Source organism: Perognathus longimembris, chromosome 9 (genome assembly GCF_023159225.1).
Source record: "Perognathus longimembris pacificus isolate PPM17 chromosome 9, ASM2315922v1, whole genome shotgun sequence".
NCBI lineage: Eukaryota > Metazoa > Chordata > Mammalia > Rodentia > Heteromyidae > Perognathus > Perognathus longimembris.
In genome coordinates this window covers 7,469,576-7,486,467 of record NC_063169.1, presented here as the reverse complement: position 1 = coordinate 7,486,467, position 16,892 = coordinate 7,469,576, and the positions used below count along the sequence as shown (strand labels likewise).

Here is a 16,892-nt window from a genome sequence, read left to right as displayed (position 1 = left end):
GGGGCCGGGGACTTGGTGGGGCGCCGGCCGGCAGGCGGAGACCGACCGGCTTCTGTCCGAGCAGGAAGCGAGCCTCCGCCTGGCCGGCGACGTCGCCCGGTGCTGCGAGCGGCTCCTCCGCGCCGTCGTCCTCCCCCCCGCGCCCTCCTCGCCCGCACCCGCCCCGCAGCCTCGCCGGGCGCTAGGCCGCCGCGCACCTGCCCGCGCTCCCCGGTCTCCGGTGAGTCGTGGGGTCGCGGGGCGCCGTCGCTCGGCGCGGCCCGGCCCGGCCCGCTCCGCCCCGCCGCGGCCTCCTCGGGCCCGGCCGGCCCGGGGACAGCGGGTGAGGGGCCCGGGCCGAGGCCGCGCGTCCCCGCCTCCGCCCCGGGCTCGCTCGTGTCCGGGACCCCCTGCGCCCGGCTCCGGTGGACGCGGCGCTCAGGTGTCCGCCGGGACCCGCACTCCCGTGCGTTCCCTTCGGTCCGCGCTCCGGGGAGGGAGGGAGGGAGGGAGGGAGGGACGGGGGGAGGAGAGCGCAGCTGTGCTCGCGGAGGGGACGGCCGAGCGAGCGGCTCCACGAACGATGCACCGCGTCCGAGACCCGGGGCGCGGTGGGGGGGGGGGGGGTGCGGCCGGTGCGCGCGGTCCAGGCCCGGGGACGGTGCCGGGGAGCCGGTGCGGGACCGCCCCGCCGCGGCGCTCTCCCTGCGCGCTTCCCCAGCCCGGCCGCCCGCCCGCCCTGCCGCGGCGAGTGCTGTCTCCAAGGAGGAATGGCCGGCCCGTCCGCGTCTGGAATACTCGGGGAGCCGCGGGACGCCGGGATTATGCCATGGAGGCCCCGGGGCGCTCGCCGCCCCACTCCCGGGTACCCCCGGGGGCCTGCAGCCGCCGCCCGGGGCGATGGATGCGCCCCCGGGGTGGATGCCTCGCCAGAGCTGCTCAGGGCTTTCCCCCCTTCCTTTCCCTTCCCTTCCTTTCCTTTCCCTTCCCTTCCCTTCCCTTCCCTTCCCTTCCCTTCCCTTCCCTTCCCTTCCCTTCCCTTCCCTTCCCTTCCCTTCCCTTCCCTTCCCTTCCCTTCTCCTTCCTTCCTTCCTTCCTTCCTTCCTTCCTTCCTTCCTTCCTTCCTTCCTTCCTTCCTTCCTTCCTTCCTCCCTCCCTCCCTCCCTCCCTCCCTCCCTCCCTCCCTCCTCCCTTCCTTCCTCCCTCCCTCCCACCCACGCTAAGGCCTCGCGGAGACGACGGCCGCCCCGCACCGCCGCGCGCGAAGGTTGACCGCGCGCTTGCCGGTGGTCACGGTACAAAGGTTGGCAGCAGAACATTCCTCTACAAATTAACCGGGTTTTCCTCCACGTCTTGGGTTGGGGATTTCCAACGGGACAAAGTTTCGTGGAAAAATAAACAACAACAACAACAGCAAAACCCGGACCCTAGTCTCTAATAGCATTAATTAAAACCAAAAAAAAAAGTAGCCACAAAAGTTACAAAGCAGTTAGGTGGGGGGGGGGGGGGGGCGGGGCGGGTGTGGCTGGGAACAATGTGGCCGTTCAGAATAACCCATTGACTTAAATATCCAGCTCGTTCCCAGGGCGTTCTGTGGCTGTGGCACCGGGATCCACGCGCGCGCGGGGGTTAACACAATCCTTAGGTGTCACACACGCGGGTGTGCGTTGTCCTTGTCCGTGTGATGCGTTATTCGTCCATTTATTGGCCTCTCAGCCGCCTAAGTTACATACTTGTTTTCCGGAGTTCATGGAGGGGAGGAGAGCGGGGAGGGGGGAATGGATGCGTAGGGTGGAAGGATTGAATTGGTTCAAGGCGCGCGCGACGGATGCATGGGTGAAAATGTCACAGGGAAATCCTCTCCTAAAATACAGTCATGTAAAAAGGCAGGAACAGAAGTACCATCCTCGGGGCAAGATGGGGATGATCGAAAACCGTGCAACTCAGGAAATGGTACCTGCTATAGAATGTGCCTAGATGGTCTGCATTCGTGCCCTCTTGAGGGAAGGAAGGAGAAAGGTGGGTAGCCTTAATAGTTAATGTAAACTCATGAGAGATATTAAAAGCAAGGATCTGAAGTCAGATCCCACGGGGCTTCTGTGAAAGGGAGTTTTCCCCTGTTTATGTTTATGCGATCGAGCTTTAAAATAACAGAGGCCAGGAAATCGGAGAGGCCGGGGCTCTTTTCTCATCCTGTTGTGACTTGGCTGGGGAGTCTGTGGTGTATCATGTAGCCCATTGTTTAGACAACTGGGCTGTCTCTGGTTCGAAAATGCAGCTTTCTTTAGAAAGTTGAAACGATTTGGACCGTGTCAGGTTTCAATAAGTATGTAAGCACTCACACATTAAAAAAAAAAAAAGAACTAAGTTTAATTTCATTGATAGCAAGACAGTGAAAGCTGCATCTTTGCTGTATGTAAACTGTCAGTTTTCAGGCTGGGTGGGTGGGTGTGGGGGGGGGGGAGCTGATAAGAACACTTGCTTAAAGTGTGTGAGGCCCTGAATTCAATGCCCAGTACTGAATGAGGGCACATAGAGAGAGTTCCATCCTCTGAATTTTTCAACTGGGGAGTAAAAGGAGGAGAGGGAGGGAGAGAGAAAGAGATGGGTAGAGCCATTTAGTGGCCATCTGCCAGGAAGGGAGGGAACACAAATAATTTTCCAGGTCGATGGTCTGTCCTTTTCTAGAGGAGAGCCTTGAGGCTCTGACACTCAAATCCATGAAGGTTGTGCAGCCCCCGAGGGTCAGGCGTGAATTCCTGCTAGTGGCTCCCTCTCTTCCATCCACCAGAGCCTCCAGCTCCCTGGTGAAGTGTTGAAACCACTGAGGGACCCATGGGAGGATTCAAGGAAGCCCCCAGGGGGTAGGGGGTGGAAGGCCCTGTGATGTGGGTTGTTTGTTTTGGCAATCCTGGGGCTTGGACTCAGGGCCTGAGCACTGCCTCTGGCTTCTTTTTGCTCAAGGCTAGCCACAACACCACTTCCATCTTTTTCTGATTATGTGGTGCTGAGGAATCGAACCGAGGGCTTCATATACGCTAGGCAAGCACGCTACCACGAAGCCACATTCCCAGCCCCTGTGATGTGGATTTGGAGCTAAGTTGCAACTTGTTCTTTTGTGCTCCTCCATTCTCTTTGGTCGGTGAGGGTGGGTGCCACACAGGTGCTGGCGGTAGCATGTGCTTTTATTTTGACAGGTTTCCTAGGAAGTGTATGTAAAACTGCACACCAACACTGGATTTCATTATCCCTAAAATGAGCAATATAATGTTCTTGGTTAGGATGGAATTTCCCATGTTTCTCTCAAATGGGATACATTTTGCTCATACATGCAGTAGCTACTTTTAAGTGCTACATAATTAGCTCTGTAATCTAAGGGGGAAAGACTTGTTTTTAAGATTATGATTAAATCTTGGCCTATTGGGACATTGTAAATAATTTAGTGCTAGTACTGGAGGCTTGAACTCTGAGCTTTTCACACTCCCTTAGCTTTTTCACGAAAGGCTGGCCCCTCTACCACCAGAGCTACACTTCCGTTTCTGATTTTTTGCTAGTGAACAGGAGATAAAAAGACTCCGGGACTTTTCTTTCCAGGCTGACTTTGAACTATAATCCTCATAGCTCAGCCTCCTGAGTAGGTAGGATTACTGGTGGGAGCCACCAGAACCTGGCTAGGACAAATCTTTCTTATTGCTTACTTCAGGGCTATCTCTTGAGCTAAGTACATAAAAGACAATGAAGTCCCTCTTGTGTAACAAATTAGGAGTCTTACCTTGCCTTAGTGGAATGTAAAAAGGCTGAGTTGTGGTTACTTTTACAGGTGTTTTCATTATTTGATCTATTAGGAGTTTTGTGTTACAGGGACACTGGTATTCAAATAAAAAAAACCAGCCTGTCGTCCTGGGGAGTTACATGTAATCACTGGGTGACCACTTGGCTGGTGGGCTTTTATTTTTTTTTTATTTTTTTTTTATAGAACAAACACTAGCATTAAACAAGTTTAAATTCTGAGGCAATAATTATAATGCTCAGAGGTTCGAGAATCTTTCATATTTTAAATAATAGCTGGGTGCCAGTGCCTCACGCCTGTAATTCAGCTACTCAGCCTACTGAACTCTGAGGATTGAGGTTCGAAGCCAGCCTGGGCAGAAAAGTCCATGAGACTCTGATCTCCAATAAACCAATCAGAAAAAAGCCAGAAGTGGCGCTGTGGCTCAAGTGGTAGAGCGCTAGCCTTGAGCACAAAGAGGCTCAGGGACAGCACCCAGGCCCTGAGTTCAAGCCCCAGGACCACACACACACAAAGTTATATTTTGGACTTGAGATAACTGGTAGGTCACTTACCTAAGCAAGGCCTTGAGTTCAATTCTCAGTAATGCAAAAAATAAAAAAATACCAAGTACCCAGGGTAGGGAGGAAGGGGCTCGTGCCTGTAATCCTAGCAATGCAGGAAGCTGTGATCTCAGGATTGGGGTTCAAAGCCAGTCCTGACAAGAAATCTGAAGTTCTTATTTCTGACTAACCAGCAAAAAGCCAGATAGGGAAGTGTGGCTTAAGGGGTAGAGCACCAGTGTTGAGCAAAAAAGGTAAGTGAGAACATGAGGCCACTCTGAATTCTAGCCCCAAACACGTGCACTGCACACCTGAGCGTGTGTGCAAACATACACACACGCACGCATACACACACACAGAGGCAAAAACTAATTTTAAAAAGGCTTACTCTTTCATTGATGAATTTTAATGGACTGGTGGTAATCTTAAAACCTAAGTGTCAGAACCTGTTTTGGGTTTTTAAAAATAAATATATTTTCTTATTGACTAATAAAAGAATGCCATATAAGCCTCAGAAGTGGTCACAAATCCCGCAGAGGTTTTCTCTGAGTTCTGCGCGTAGGAAGTAAACCCCACTGAACTCTCAAGGCCTTGGCAGAACGCTGGCTAAGTGTTAAAGAGAGAGGAAATAATTAGCTGCTGCAGAACGCATTGTGTCAAACGAAACCAAAACAAGGCAGCACATTCCTACAGGTCTGCTCATCCAGGTGGAGGAGGCCTTCATGTGCACCTACAGGGCTCCTGACCAAAACACAGGCGCCTCCCACGTGTGCGCTGATGTCACTTGTTGTTGAACTTGAAAAGAACCAGTCACCTAGGCAAGGCGAGCTATGCTGTGTGGCAGAATTTTGGTTTCTCAGATATGTTCTTAAGCATCTTTTTTCAACAAATGTTTACTAATGGCCGGTGCTTTAGATTTCACTCTAGATTTTTCTCTTTTTCCTGGAGGATCTTTGGATGTAAGAAATAGAAAGAGTGGCAGAGATGTAGACACATCATGCATGTAAGATCCAAAGAGGAGCTGGACGCTGGTGCCTCTCACACTTGTAATCCTAGCTTCTGAGGAGGCTGAGGACTGAGGATCATGGTTCAAAGCCAGACTAGATAGGAAAGTCTGTGGGACTTTCATCTCCAGTAAACCAGCAGGAAGCTGGAAATGGTTGCTGGGGCTAAAGTGGTAGAGCACTCACTAGTCTTACGTGAAAAAGCTAAGGGACAGAGTCCAGGCCCTGAGTTCAAGCCTTAGCCCTAGCACAAAAATAAAAAGTCCAAGATGGGCACTGGTACCTCACACCTGTAATCCCAGCTACTCAGGAGGCTGAGATCTGAGGATGGAGGTTCAGTGCCAGCCCAGGAAGGAAAGTCTGTGAGACTCTTATCTCCAAATAACCACCAGAAAACCAGAAGTGAAGCTGTGGCTCAAAGTGGTAGAGAGTGCTACTAGCCTTGAGCAAAAGAGCTCAGGGACAGCGCCCAGGCCCTGAGTCCAAGCCCTACCACTGACTAAAATAAATAAGTAAATAAATAAGTGCTTACTTACATACACACGTACATTCATAGATCCATACATATATAAAGTCCTAAATTGAGCTGGGCTGTGGCATACTTATGTAATCCCAGCTACTTGAGAACTAGAGGTAAGACGATCCCTTGAACCTAGGAATTGAAGAATAGCCTGGGCCACCATAGTGAGACACGCTCTAATTCAACCCCAAAACCAAAGGTTAAGAATCTGAAGATGTTGATGTGAAAAATTCATACCTTACATTTATAGGACTTTACTGCTTTGGTAATTATTTAATGTGCATTTTGTTGTTGCTTTTTTCAAATTTTTATTCTCAAACTGGAGTACAGAGAGGTTACAGTTTCATACGTTAGGCATTGGATACATTACTTGTACTGTTTTTGTTACCTCATTCCTCATACCCCCCACCCTCCTCCCCCTATGTGCATTTTGTTCTGAAGCTGATAAAGTAGGTGTAGTAAATTTGTTCTGAGGATGAGCTGAAGATTCAAAAGCATTGAAAGATTTTGTTTGCTTGAACTCGGGGCCTAGGCTTTTGTGCTCAAGACTGGTGCTCTACCACTCGAGCCCTGCAGCTTTGCTTGCGCTTGATTGAAGAGTCTCATGGATTTTCCTGCCTAGGCTGGCTTTGAACCTCATCTCCTGACTAGTCAACCTCCTGACTAGCTAGGATTACAGGCATGAGCCACCGGCACCTGGCTTCATTGTAGAGTTTTTAAATCAGATCATTTAGGAAACTGAACAATCAGAGTCACTAAAGCTTGTTGCTTGCTATCTATTTGTTGTTGGGTGACAGCTTGTAGGTAAATAGCTCTAGCTGCCTCATCCTCCATATCCCTCTCTCCAACTTCTGAGTGCTGGGACTACAGGCATTTACCTCTATGCTTGGTGCTTGTGTTTCCAAATGGAAGGTCGAAGATTAGCAGGAGGCATTATTATGGAACTACTTCAACATTTGTAATATACTAATGGACTGAGGTTGTTGAGTTACTTGTAGTTAGAGGCCTTTTCAAGGAAATCAGCAGTCAGAAAAGGAAGGAGAAATGTGTTCTGGGGAAACTTTGAGAGTAAATTTTATTATTTGGAGAGTTGGTATTGATCTAATGGTGGTGTCAGTTCTTTCTTACGGAGAATCACTGTAGTATACCTTCATTCATTTAAAAGGTGTTTGTCTATTAGAGACCACACACTGTTCTCAGTACTGAGCATACAATGATTAAAACTTAGTCCTTATGCAGAGGCACATTTTATTGTTGTTTTGAATTAAGTTAATTATAGATTCTTCATGCTGCTATGTAATCAACAAGGCTGATCCTAAAGTCAGGAAATAGATAGTTGTCAAAGTGGTGCAATTTGAGGGTTACCCAAAGGTTTTTTTTTTTGCTGTGAAATATTCTACTCCTGACCGTGTGTCTCCTGGTGATGTCTGGTGCATTGGGTGACAGTTCTGTTGCTGCCCCGCTCCTGGAAAACTGGAGTGTGTTTCACTGTCTACCATCTCAGGAAAGATGGACAAGAAGAAAACGAAAGGGAGCCAAGGACTGCTAGGTGCTGTACACAGTAGGAGCTGACAAGGTGTCCTTTGTAGTGGCAATTGTTTACTGAGCTTTTGCTAATGGCAGGTACTCGATCAAGTAAATACTTCTGTACATTAGCTGTTAATCACCCTGTCACCTGTTGGCATTAAGACTTGCTTTACAGATTAAGAAACTGAAGTAGAGATGTTCAATTTGCTTAAGTTCACAGTCAATGCTTGGTATTTTTATTTTTTTTTTATTTTTATTTATTTATTTATTTTTTGGCCAGTCCTGGGGCTTGGACTCAGGGCCTGAGCACTGTCCCTGGCTTCTTTTTGGCTCAAGGCTAGCACTCTGCCACTTGAGCCACAGCACCACTTCTGGCCATTTTCTGTATATGTGGTGCTGGGGAATCGAACCCAGGGCCTCATGTATATGAGGCAGGCACTCTTGCCACTAGGCCATATCCCTAGCCCCTGCTTGGTATTTTTAAATTAGCATATATAGAACTTGTTTTATTGAGATACTTTCACACTTCATCCTCTTAGAACAATTCCAAGAGATTTCATTGTTCTACTGTCATACATGCAAATAAAGTGCTTTGACAGATTTGTCCTCATTCTCCCTTTTTACTAGGCGACTTCAGTCCTTACGAATGCCCCAGCCCCAACAGGGCCTACTTTACTTTCTATTCGATCATTTTAGTGCATATTAGTTTCATGAAGGGTTTCACCATAGTATTTCAGACATGCACATATTATATTTTGCTTAGAATAACTCCTAAATTTTCCTTCCATCCCTAACCCCTTAGTGATCAGCAGCTTTCATTAAGGTCCTTATGCCAGCCACATACACAGTTGCAATGTATTTTGAAATTATTCAACCTTCAGCCTTTTTCCCTCTCCACTTTCCCTTGTCTCCCTAAATAATACCTTGGTTATATAAAATAAATATATGTATTATGTATAAATCTATTTAGAAACTATAAATATAATTTAATATCATTTAGAATGACAAATTATAAATATAAGATTATACATCATATATTTAGGAGTATAAAATTATATAAAATATAATTCATAAGTATAAATATATTTTATAGGTATATATAAAATATTAGGTCTAATTTCCATCTGTGAGTGGAAGCATAATATTTGGTTTTCAGAGCTTGGTTTATCTCTCACTGAACATGATGGTCTTTAATTCCTTCTCCTTTCCATCTATGTGACACAGTTGGCTGAATGATAGCCCCTCTATTGTTGGGCAGCTGGGCTGATTTTGTGCTTTGGTTCTTGGGTAGTGTTCACATTTACTGTTTGGGGGCTTTGCACATAGTCTTATGCAAAGAGTGCGCACGCATATAAACAGAGAGGGTGCTCAGGAGGGCCTTGCTTGTCTCTGAGCTCCATCCTTAGACTTACTGCTCCCTATGACAGCCTGGGGCCAGCTCTGTCTGTCTGTCAGTCTGTCTACCTATCTATGTTTTTGTTGGTCATGGGGATTGAACTCAAAGCCTGGGTGCTTTCTCTGAGTTCTTTCTGCTCACGGCTGGCACTCTTCCACTTTGAGCCTCAGCTCCACTTCTGGCGTTCTGGTGGTTAGTTGGAGATAAGAGCCTCATGGACTTTCCTGCTTAGGCTGGCTCTGAACCACAATCCTCAGATCTCAGCCTCTTGAGTAGCTAGGATGACAGGCGTGAGCCACCAGCACCTGGCACAGTTACTTTAATCACAAATGTTGACTTGTCCTTCATTGGATAAGAAGATGCATATACCTGATGGGTTTTGTTTTGCCACTTCTTTTTTTTTTGCCAGTCCTGGGCTTGGACTCAGGGCCTGAGCAGCATTCCTGGCTTCTTTTTGCTCAAGACTAGCACTCTGCCACTTGAGCCACAGTGCCACTTCTGGCCGTTTTTTTTTTTTATATATTTGGTGCTGGGGAATCGAACTCAGGGCTTCATGTATGCAAGGCAAGCACCCTTGCCATTCGGCCATATTCCCAGCCCTTGTTTTGCCACTTCTTAACATGCCGAAATAAATGAATTTCCCTGGGTTTCAGTTTGCTCATCTGTAAAGTGGGGACGATAACATGATTTGCAAGGTGTACTTCTTGTGAGGACTGAATGAGATACAGAGCCCTGCACGGAGGGCTGAATGAGATACAGAGCCCTGCATGGCACCAAAGTGACATTGTTACTTTTTTCTCCCTCCTCCTCTTCTTCTTCCTAATATTACATTGGCTTTGCAGTTCTAGAATTGGCAGCAGTTCAGAATGCCTGTGCTGTTTTCTCCTCCTCCCGTGCCTCTGTGCACCAGCCAGTCCCCGGGCTTGAACGTGCTCTTCCTTGGCTTCCCTCCTGCTCTTCCTTGGCTTTCCTCCGGCTTTCTAGCTTGAGGCTAACACTGAGCCACTCCCTCACTTCCAGACTTCTGTTGCTTAATTGGAGATGCGAGTCTCTAGGGTGTGTCCCCCCGGGGCTGGCTTCAAGCCTCACTCCTCCCATCTCAGCCTCCTGAGTAGCCAGGAAGGCAGGTGCGAGCCTGGGGTGCCTGGCTTTCTTCTTCTTTTGTTTGGTTGTTGTGTTTAATAGGGGATTTTCATCCCAGAGGTGAGAGGGCCACATGCACAGTCGTTGCGTTAGCATCGCCTGGGGACTGGTGAAAACACAGGAGGGGAGGGGTGCGCAGGAGAATGTCCTTGCCTTCCCCCGATTGGGGGGGGGGGCACCTAGAAGTTGACAGCCACAGCTTTCCTCCTTTTCTTCATCCTGTGCTTGGGGGCTCCAAATAGAAAGAGACAGGCTGGGCTCACTGGGCCCCATATGGCTGAAGGAAGTAAGTGGAGGATCAAATGCCGAAACTCTGCCTGGCCTTTTGTCCTTTGTGGGGTTTTTTTTTTTTTTTTTTCTTTTGCGTTTTCTTTCAATATCTTATTTGGGGCTAACAGCATTTAGATCTAGGGGCCAATGCAGTGTGACATTCCACACTTCAGTTGGAATGGCTTGTTGTAGCTTGTCAACCAGCTTTGTTGAGAAGTGAATTTATATTTCATATTTAAATTAGATTATAAAGGTAGCAGTACTATACACATGGCATGCTTGTATAGATTGTAAGAACCAAAGAAGAAATTTACATTGCGTTTCTTTAGGTAGTGTGCTATTGAATGATGGTTTTGTGGCTCAAGTAGTGGAATCCTTCCTTGCCTGGCAAAAACAGTCACACAAAAACCAAACCCAAACAAAACATAGACCTGCTGTGGAAGATGCCAGCCTAGTGACTGTCATCATTTCCCACCAGGCAAAGAACAACCAGGGAAGAGGAAGGATGAGTCAGTTGGAGAGCGAGAGGGGAAGGGGGAGAGAGCTGGGGGGAGGGAGGGAAAGGGCACCGAGGGGCAATTGCAGATGTGAGGGAACCCCCAGGAGTGGCTAAACACCTAGGGACCAGCAGCAGCTGGAAGTCTGGAGCTAGGAGGGAGGGGAGGCCGGAGCGGAGGCTCCCTAACCGCTCCCCCCTCCGATGCAGCCTGTGATCCCCTGTGGGGCCTTCCTTCCTGGGCAGCAGCAGAGCTGGGAGAGTGGCTGGGGTTGTAGTTAGAACCTTTGGGAATTTGCAGCATTTCCTTGGTGAATTTCAAACAACTCAGAATTTTGATACATCTGCAGAAAGTTTGGGATTATTTATGAATTCCATGCTTTTAGAAAACCACTTACCCACACAATTATTTTAGTAATTGTGTGTGTGTGTGTGTGTGTGTACGTGTGCATGCATGTGTGCGCATGAGCCAGTCCTGGGGCTTGAACTCAGGGCCTGCGTGCTGTCCTTGAGCTTTTTTTGCTCAAGGCTAGTGCTCTACCATTTGAGCCACATCACCACTTCTGCCTTTTTCTGAGTAGTATATTGGAGATAAGTCTCACAGACTTTCCTGCCCCCATTGGCTTCGAACTGTGATCCTCTGATCTCAGCATCCTGAGTAGTTAGGATTATAGGCATGAACCACCTGTGCCTGGCTAATTTCAGTTACTTTTGATGTTACCCATGTTACCCAATGAGAAACATCATCTAGATCTGTGAACGTAAGACATTTTTACTAATAAATTGTTAGGCCATGATGTGTTTTTTTGAAAAATTATTTATTAGGGAGTCTTGGTTGAGTTGAAGAAATGGTTGCTATTTAAAAATCTTTTAATAACTTAAGTTTAAAAATTACTTGTAAGAAAATCCTTTGCACTTAGGAATTTTTTTTTTTTTTTTTTTTTTTTTTGCCAGTCCTGGGGCTTGGACTCAGGGCCTGAGCACTGTCCCTGGCTTCTCTTTGCTCAAGGCTAGCAGTCTGCCACTTGAGCCACAGCGCCACTTCTAGCCATTTTCTGTATATGTGGTGCTGGGGAATCGAACCCAGGGCTTCATGTATACAAGGCAAGCACTCTTGCCACTAGGCCATATTCCCAGCACTGCATTTAGGAATTTATACTTCCTTTCATCTGGATGTTTTCCTTTCCTTTCCTCCCCTCCCTCCCTCCTTCCCTCCCTCCCTCCCTCCCTCCCTTCCTCCCTCCCTCCTTCCCTCCCTTCTTTCCTCCCTTCCTTCCTTCTTCCTTGCTTTCTGCCAATGCTAGATTGGAACTCAGTTCCTCATGTTTACTCAGCTTACTTGCTCAGAAGGCAGTTTAACATTTGAACAATGCTTCCAACCCAGTTTTTTGGAGAGGGAGTCTCAAGGACGTTTCTGCCCAGACTTTGGACTTTCTCCTCTGGATCGTAGCTTCCGGGACAGCTAGGATTATGGGCATGCGCCATTAGCACTGGGCTTCACTTAAGTCTTTCCTATCGCCAAACCCAGTTCTGACAGCAGCAATGAATAGACATGAGACTGTTGTGAAATACTAATTCCTCCTCTCCAGGGCCTTTGGGACACACCTGGAGTTTCTGTCTAAATCGCTGGCTGTCTCTGTTACTCACCTGTCTTCTGCTGTGCCACTTCCTCCTCCTAGCTTGCTTTTTGCTGCTGCGGATCGAGCAGTGCCCTGTGCATGCGTGCTCAGCACCTGCCTGTGGCCCCGGACGCCCAGGGTCATCTGAATTCTGGAGGAAAATGGATGCTCCTTGTTTTGCATAGATCCTTTGAGTTACTAAAGAGTGTCTGCTCTTAGCATATAAACCGTACTCCTCCCAAAAAAGTGGATTATGAGTCACATTTTCTTTCTTCTATTGAAAGTTGCATGGCAAATGTAAGTATAGGATCTTGTTCCCAGCTTCTGGAGAAGGGGGAGCCATATTGCTGTGGGTTGAGCCATTCACCCGGCTTACGAAGGTTCTGGAAACAAGTAAAATCTTTACCTGGTTGTAAACGTTATAATGGAGGTTAAAAAAAAAGTCTCTCAGCTTGTCTTTAGAATATGGTAAAAATAAAACAGGTGGCAATCTACTGAGCTAGCACCTTTGCCTAGAGCCCTGCCTGCAAGGTATCTCCCTCCCTCCCTCTCTCCCTCTCTCCCTCCCTCCCTCCCTCCCTCCCTCCCTCCCTCCCTCCCTCCTCCCTCCTTCCCTCCCTCCTTCTCATTTTATGTGGAAATTTCAGTCTTGTGTGGAATCTTCTAAAGGACTGTTTCTTGTTTTGCTTTGATACCAACAGACCTCAGCATGCCACTGCAGAGAATTGAGGCTGTCGATTTTCCCGTTGTGAGGTCCTTTTTATTTTCCTGATTTGAAGATTGAGTTATTTCAGAGAAAACTTTTCTCCTCTTGCTTGTTATTTCTTTTTCTAAAATTAGATGAACCAGCTGTGTTTTTGGTTTGTGGGCATAATTTGCGTTCTGCTATTCTTTTGGCCTTAGCATTTGAGGCAAGAACAAAGAGGTGTGTGTGTGTGTGTGTGTGTGTGTGTGTGTGTGTGTGTGTGTGTGTGTGTGTGTGTTAGGGAGGAATGTATTATTAGTTCCTCTGATTTTCCCCTTCACCATTCCTGATCTTGAAGAGAGGAAGAGCAAGATGATTTATTTGTCCATTGTGTTGGTGCCTGAGATTGCAAACAAAACCATTGCTTGTGGAAACCCTTGAGATCATGGAAACAGATGAGTGAACAGAACAAAATTAGTGCTTGTGTATTCAAAGGGCTAGTTGATAGTTATGTCAGTTATGTGGCATGTGTGTGTGTGTGTGCCCCTACTGGAGTTTGAACTCAGGGCCTGGGCACTGTCCCTTAGCTTTTTCATACAAGGCTCTACTAGCTTTTTTAGTGGTTAATTGGATATAAAGTTCTAACGTACTTTCCTGCTTCGGCTGGCTTCAAACTGTGATGCTCAGATCTCAGCCTCCTGAGTAGCTAGAATTCAAGGTGTGAAGCATGGGGACCAAGTGGGGTTATGGTAAGTTAAGAAAGATTTTCTTTTGGGGGGGTCGGGAGGAAAGGAGGGAGCACAGTGAATGAGTTTGTGACTATGTGATTAGATGTGAGGTGTTTTGGGCACCAGAAAAATATTCTTCTTTCAATCAGAATTTTTATGTTTTATAGGAATGTCTTCTACTAATAAGTTTGTCTTTGAAAAATAAGGTGGCTAGGGTTAGGAATTTGTAGACCAGTGGCTTAATTTGGTATTAACAAATCAATGACAAAAGCCGAAGTAGGGGCTGGGGATATAGCCTAATGGCAAGAGTGCTTGCCTTGTATACATGAGGCCCTGGGTTCGATTCCCCAGCACCACATATACAGAAAACGGCCAGAAGTGGCGCTGTGGCTCAAGTGGCAGAGTGCTAGTCTTGAGCAGGAAGAAGCCAGGGACAGTGCTCAGGCCCTGAGTTCAAGGCCCAGGACTGGCCAAAAAAAAAAAAAAGCCGAAGTAGTCTGATAGTTGCCCACAGTTCTCTGTTCCAGTAGCAGAACCTGAGCTCTTGTGTATTAAAGGTGTGTCTCCAGAGTGGGTCAGCGTGACCTGAACTTTGATCCTCTTCCTTAAGGTCTGATTGTTTCACTATGCAGATTTTTCTTTTTAACAGGAAAAAGAACACACACACACACACACACACACACACACACACACACACAGAGGCACACATTTGTTTTTTGTTTTTTTTTTTTTGCCAGTCCTGGGCTTGGACTCAGGGCCTGAGCACTGTCCCTGGCTTTCTTTTTGCTCAAGGCTAGCACTCTGCCATTTGAGCCACAGCGCCACTTCTGGCCGTTTTCTATGTATGTGGTGCTGGGGAATCGAACCCAGGGCTTCAGTGTATATGAGGCGAGCACTTTACCACTAGGCCATATCCCCAGACCCCACACATTTGTTCTGAACCTAGGCAGGACAGTTTTAGGTGCCCACATCTCTTCCAGGACCTGTGGACCATGGAGAGGCTTTGGGTCACATGGTTGGTGGTGGGGCCTGTACGTTCTCATGGTTGGCTGGGTGAGTGATCTAAGGCCTCCAGGAATAGTACAGTTGTATTGTTATGATTGTATTGTTACAGTCATCACACCAGTTCTGAAGGGCTCATGATACACCACCCCTGGGAATGTCTCCCTGTCCTTTTCTCCCTTGATTTTCACAGACCCCCAGAGGCAGCTTCGAGGAGGATCGCTCCACTTCCCAGCAGGGCCTTTGCTGCGTGACAGGGCTGAGCCGATGCCCTCGCACGGATTCTGCCTCCCGGGTCTCCGCTTAATTTGGGATCCCACGTTGTCAATTTTTGTGTGTTCTTTCACAGGCACGTAGCTTTGAAAAATTCCGTAAGGATGAATCTGTTCACAGCTGTTGCTTGTTTTGGAGTCCAAAGCAGTCAGCTCCACGGTGTACCCCAGAGCCCCCACCCTGGGTGTAGACCCCCAGGTTTTTGCTATACAGCAGGCTGCAGCCTCCCCCACCACTGGTGAGACGGAAGGTCTGCTTAGGCAGAGTGTAAGCCATGCCTATCTTAATTACACACTTCTGTGTACTCGAAACAGTTGCATTTGTGTAAAGCTTTGTGTACAAGTTCCATAACAAATTGAATTATAGGCGGGTTTTTGTTGTTGTTGTGAGACAAGATCTTGCTATAGCACGCTTGCTTGCCTTGAACTTACAATTCTGATTCTGCCTCCTAAGTGCTGGCTGGCTTTGAACCGAGATGGCAGATCTCAGCCTCCTGAGCAGCTAGGATGCCAGGCCTGGCCAGCCTGTCTGTGGATCTGCTTTGGTACGCTGGTATTGCCCTTGCCTCTGCCATTCGGTGATCTAGCCTCATCCATCCATCCATTCCTTAACCACGTGCCAGTTTTTCCTCTCTTCTTGCTCAAACAGGCCCTTTATGTGGAGTGAGTCAGTCTCACCATCTTTCAGAACTTGCTGGGATTAACTTCAATTATCCTTTTAGGCAAGAGATGTTGTGGCTCAGTGGTGGAGCACTTGTCATCAGGAGCAAGGCCTAGGTTTGATTTCCTGCGGCACAAAATGAAAGCAACAGAAACTATAAACCCCACACAGTAGACTCTTTAGATTTACTACATGGAATTATACTTGCAGTGTGACATGTATCAGAATTAGGCGATGTATGTGTATCTTCCATAACTATGTCACACATTACACTTTAAGTGCCTGCCTGACCCTCCCTCCTTCCTTCCCTCCCTCCTTTCCTTTCTTTTGACAGTGTCTTAGCATGTAGCTCAGACTGGCCTCAAACATGCAGTCTCCGTCTTAGCCTCCTGAGAGCTGAGATTACAGGAGCACACACCATCCTGGGTGACTCTACCTACAAATGTTGTAAGATTTTATGTACACTACTAGATCTCACATCTCAGGATTCCTTTATGCTCTATGAAAGTGACTGAGATTGATGTAGGTTTTGTCTGTTTAGGTTTTATTTACTTACTGCATTGAAAATTAAAACCTAAGGTTGGAGGCATGGCTCAGTGAGTAGAGTGCCAGCTAGTGAGCAAATGTGTCAGGTACTGAGTTCAAATCCCAGTTTTGGACCAAAAAAAATGAAAATTAAAACTTAGCAAATTGAAAATTGTTTAATCCATTAAGTTCTTATAAGTGTACATTAGCAACAGTGAGTTTTTAAAATTGAATTTCCCAACAGGTTCAGCAGAAAAATGGCATTATTTTGCATTTATATGTATCTTCATTGGCTAATCGAATAGGGGGCAGTTAAATTGCCATACTTGCGTTTGCTTGCAATTTGTTGCAGTATGTCGTTTTGATCAAAACACTGACATGAAGAAATACCAGTCCTTGCTCCAGATAGTTTGTTGGGAATGGGAGAATCTTTTGGCCTTTCCAGATAAGTGTTCTCTTTCTTTGTTCCTTCACCGAAACTCCCTAAGTAGGGCAGTCTTTGTATCGCCGGGACGTGGCGTTCTGAGTGATAGCGTCCACGGGTCTTAGCTTTGTGCGGATCGTCTACCCCGCCACAGTTTATATCCCGGTGTCTTATCCTGTGGAGCATGCTGTTTTGCTGAATTATGCAAACTTTCCAAACTTAGGCAATATGAACAATTCATTCTGATTACATCCGAAGCACCTTCTAAGTATTGGAAAGCGGTTGGTTGTATTCAGAGGGGCAGATCTA

General features: G+C 47.2%; 1 protein-coding gene across 2 annotated transcripts in view; it reads left to right on the top strand.

Moving 5' to 3' along the window:
• The window catches only part of Myo6 (myosin VI), a 123,719-nt gene continuing 106,827 nt past the window's right edge, over window positions 1–16,892 (top strand). The window contains exon 1 of one of the 2 annotated variants that reach the window (XM_048353660.1): window positions 1–224. The gene's annotated coding sequence lies outside the window, so the exon portion shown is untranslated. The remainder of the gene's footprint in view (window positions 225–16,892) is intronic. The other variant, XM_048353657.1, reaches the window with a different exon arrangement.